Here is a 5,154-nt window from a genome sequence, read left to right as displayed (position 1 = left end):
GGAGATTACTGACATAAGAATAAATTAATAGAGTGGGGGAGAGGGTTCAAAAGCAGCCCTATTTCTGGGAATGTAGTTTATGATAAATATGATTATTCAAATCGGGAGAAATGTAGGCTGTTAAATAATTTGATAGTTATAGCTGTACTCTGGAAGGCTACATAACTTTTAAAGTAATTTTGCAAAGAACCAAAAATGGAAAAACAAAAACGAGGCGCCACATTTAGTGTAAACTGGGAAGATGATTTGATGTTTATCAAAAGTTAAATACTTCATGATGTATGTAATCATTATGCTGTACGCCTTAAACATACAGTACTGTATGTCACGTCTCAAAACTGGAAGAGGGGAAAAAAGCAAACAAACACATTTTTTTAAAAAAGGTTAAATGCATATACTCTCAGCAAGTACACCTCAAAGAATTTACATCACAGATTTCCTTTTCCAGTTCTGTGGCAAAACTGAAGATGAAAGATTCTTTGGTGCAGCAAAATTTGTGATAACTGGGAACACCCTATATGTCCATTAGCAAAGGACTATATAAGGCCTCTGTAAGATATATTATGCAACAGTTTTTTAAAAAATGAGGCTTATCAGTAGTGGGAAGCAGCCGCACAGCACAGGGAGATCAGCTCGGTGCTTTGTGACCAACTAGAGGGGTGGGATAGGGAGGGCGGGAGGCAGACACAAGAGGGAGGACATATGGGGATATATGTATATGTATAGCTGATTCACTTTTTTATAAGGCAGAAACAAACACACCACTGTAAACCAATAAAGATGTTTAAAAAAAAAAAGCCAAGAGAAAGAAAAACACAAAGCTCAAAAAAAAAAAAAAAATGAGGCTTATCAGGACTTCCCTGGCGGCGCAGTTGTTAAGAATCCACCTGCCAATGCAGGGGACACGGGTTTGAGCCCTGGTCTGGGAAGATACCACATGCGACAGAGCAACTAAGCCTATGCGCCACAACTACTGAGCCCATGTGCCACAACTACTGAAGCCCGCGTGCCTAGAGCCAGTGCTCCGCAACAAGAGAAGCCACCGCAATGAGAAGCTCACGCACCGCAGCAAAGAGTAGCCCCTGCTCGCCGCAACTAAAGAAAGCCCGCAGGCAGCAATGAAGACCCAACACACACAAAAATAAGTAAATAAAATTTTTTTAAATGTTTAAAAAAATGAGGCTTATTAATCTATGTTGTTGAGCAATATTCAAAAAATATGTCAAGTGTAAAATAGTGAAGTACAAAGCAGTGTGGTTAGTATGCTCCCATTTGGGCCGAATTACACATAAGTGCTCAAATTCCTATAGAATATTTCTAGAAAGATAATCAAGAACTGATTCTGGACTATAAATTCTAACCACCAGGGCCTTCTGCATTTATAAGCCAAAACAAAGCCAAAGGTCAGAGTGAACCAGATCCTTCTTTCTATGCTGTTATCTGTAGACTTGGGGGCCACCAAGTTGGCAGCCTTAGGAAGTGCCCGGTGTGCCACTGCCAGTCATGGGGACTAGGCAGCAGCTGGCTGTAGCCCAGGACTGGTACACCAGGTAGCACCTGGAGCAGAAGTACTAGGTATCCCCTTGGTGTCAGGGGCCTCACTCAGTGTTGTCATGCCCAGGCCCTCATTCCTGTTCTCCACAGCAGAACAAGGGGGCCACATGGCAACAGCAGGGATCAGTGTCATGGCTGCAGAAAGAGGCACCAGTTTGACCAAGGACACTCACTGCCCAGAACCATATCCAGAGCAGGAAAGAAACAGACACCGGACTGAGGGATTGAAAGCAGGGGAACTTTTGTTTACTACTGACTTGAGTTTTGGCCTTGAGCAAGATGATTTATCTTGGGGTTTGGGGAGGCACCTTTTAAAAATAGGTGTAAAGATACCATATACACTAATCAACAGATATCCCTGGGTATCTATCTACAGTGAAGGATGAAGTGGGTCCCCTGGATGTTCAGAACAGATCCACAACTCCTGCTCCCTTTCTGGGCCCAGACAACACACCCATCCCTTGGTCCCTCTTCTCTGACACCCCCAGTATCCCATACCCTAGTTCCTGCTCCCTGAGGACACAGTCTGACTTTCAAAAAATTAACAGCATTATTAAAATATAATTCATATACCATACAATTAACCTGTCTGAAGTGTACAATTCAGTGTTTTTTTGGTATATTCACAGGGTTATGCGACCATCATAGTCTGATTTTAGAATATTCTCATACCCTCAAAAGAAACTCCATACCCATTAGCTGTCACTTCCTATTGATCCAAGCCCCTCCCCCCACCAACCCTTTTCCCTCAGCCCTCATCAATGGCTAATCTACTTTCAGTCTCTATAGGTTTGCCTATTGTGGACATTTCATGTAAATGGAGTCATACAATATGTGGTCTTTTGTGACGGATTTTTTACTTGGCATAATGTTCTCAAGGCTCATCCATGTTGTAGTTTGATCAATTCTTCATTCTTTTTTATTGTCAAATAATATTCCATTGTATGGCTATGCTACCTTTATTTATTCTTTCATCAGCTGATGGACATTTGGGTCTCCATCTTTTGTCTATTGTGAGTAATGCTGCTGTGAACATTCATGTACAAGTTGTTTTTTTTTTAAATGAACTAAGTGAGCCTGTCTTTTTTTAAAATACATTTACTTATTTTATTTTATTTATTATTTTTGGCTGCACTGGGTCTTCATTGCTGTGCACGGGCTCTCTCTAGTTGTGGTGAGCGGGGACTACTCTTTGTTGCAGTGCACGGGCTTCTCATTGCGGTGGCTTCTCTTTGTTGTGGAGCACAGGTTCTAGGTGCGCAGGCTTCAGTAGTTGTGGAATGTGGGCTCAGTAGTTGTGGCTTGCGGGCTCGGTAGTTGTGGCTCGCGGGCTGTAGAGCACAGGCTCAGTAGTTGTGGCGCACGGGCTTAGTTGCTCCGTGGCATGTGGGATGTTCCCAGACCAGGGATCAAACCCATGTCCCCTGCATTGGCAGGCGGATTCTTAACCACTACGCCACCAGGGAAGTACCTGTACTTTTGGGTGGACAAATTTTCAATTCTCTGTGTATATATCTAGGAGTGGAATTGCTGGGTCATATGGTAACTCTATGTTTAACCATTTGAGCAACTGTCAGACTGTTTGCCAAAGTGGCTGCACCATTTTACATTCCCACCAACAGGGTATGAATGTTCCAGTTTCTCCACATCTTCACCAACAGTTGTTATTATCTGTCTTTTTTATTACAGCCATCCTAGTAGGTGTAAATTTGTTGTTTTGATTTACATTTCCCTGGCGGCAAATGATGTTGAGGATCTTTTCATGGGCTTATTGGCCATTTGTATATCATCTTTGGATAAATATCTATTCCAAGTCCTTTGCCCATTATTATTATTATTTTTTAATTTGGCTGTGCTGGGTCTTAGTTGCGGCACATAGGATCTTTTAGTTGGGATCTAGTGGGATGTAGTTCCCCGACCAGGGATCAAACCCGGGCCCCCTGCATTGGGAGCACCAAGTCTTAGCCACTGGACCACCAGGGAAGTCCCCCTTTGCCCATTTTTTAAATTGGATTGATTCTGTTGAGTGGTAAGACTTATGTATTCTAGATACAAGTTCCTTATGATTTGCAAAAATTCCCTCCCGTTGTGTGGGTTGTATTTTTACTTTCTTGATGGTGCCCTTTAAAGCACAAACATTTTTAATTTTGATGATGTCCAATTTGTCTATTTTTGTCTATTTTTGCTTGTGCTTTGAGAGCCATATCTAATAACCCATTTCCTAATACAAGGTCATGAAAATTTATGCCTATGTTTTCATCCAAGGGTTTTATAAACATTTACAAAGTTTATAATTTAGTTATAAATGTAAAGGTTTAAAATGCATAAAAGTTTTTTTCAAATAAACTATGTTTTTATAGCTAAAAGCTCTTACATTTAGATTTTTGATCCATTTTGAGTTAATTTTTTTTTTTGAGTTAATTTTTATATATGGTTTGAGGTAAGGGTCCAACTTCATTCTTCTGCATGTGGATATCCAGTTGTCCCAACTCCATTTACTGAAAAGACTATTTTTTCTCCACTGAATTGTCTTGACTTCATTGTTGAAAATAAACTAACTGTAAATATAAGGGTTTATTTCCAGACTCTCAATTTTATTCCCTGGGTATATATCTTTCTTTATGCCAGTATCACATTGTTTTGCTTACTGTAGCTTGGTAGTAAAATTTTAAATCAGGACCTGTGAGTCTTCCAACTTGTTCTTCTATTTCAAGATTAGTTTTGTTTTTCTAGATCCCTTGCATTTCCATATGAATTTTAGGATCAGCTTGTCAACTTTTGCAAAAAAGAGAAAGAAAAGCAAGCTGTCTGGGATTCTGATAGGGATTGCATTGGCTCCATAGATCAATTTGAGGAGTACTGTCATCTTGACAATATTAAATATTCTGACCCATGAACATGGGGTGTTTTTAAATTTATTTAGATTTTAATTTCTTTCAACAGTGTTTTATAGTGTTCAGTGTATAAATCTTACATTTCTTTTGTTAAATTTATATAGAAGTATTTTATTCCTTTTGTTCCTATTGTAAATGGAATTGTTTTCTTTCGTTTTTGGATTGTTCATTGCTAGTGATGAGAAATACAATAGATTTTTGTACATTGTTCTTGTTTTCTGAAACCTTGCTGAGCCAGTTTACTAGCTCTAATATTTGTGTGTGTGTGTATTCCTAAGGATTTCTATATACAAGATCATGTCATCTGTAAAATGAGATTGTTTACTTCTTCTTTTCCAGTCTGGATGCCATTTGTTTCTTTTTATTGCTTACAGGGTTAAATAGAAGTGATGGGAGAAGACATCCTGATCTGAGGGGGAAAACATCCAGTCTTTCATCATTTAAGTATGATGTTAGCTGTGACTTTTTCACAGATGCCCTTTGATAATTAGCAAGTTAAGGAAGTTCCCTCTTATTCCTAGTTTCTTAAGCTTTTTTAAAACATCAAAGTTGTTGGGCTTCCCTGGTGTCACAGTGGTTAAGAATCCACCTGCCAACGCAGGGTACACAGGTTCGAGCTCTGGTCCGGGAAGATACCACATGCCGCAGAGCAACTAAGCCCGTGTGCCACAACTACTGAGGCTGCGTGCCACAACTACTGAAGCCT

Source organism: Orcinus orca, chromosome 16 (genome assembly GCF_937001465.1).
Source record: "Orcinus orca chromosome 16, mOrcOrc1.1, whole genome shotgun sequence".
Lineage (NCBI taxonomy): Eukaryota > Metazoa > Chordata > Mammalia > Artiodactyla > Delphinidae > Orcinus > Orcinus orca.
Note: the sequence above shows the minus strand (reverse complement) of the source record.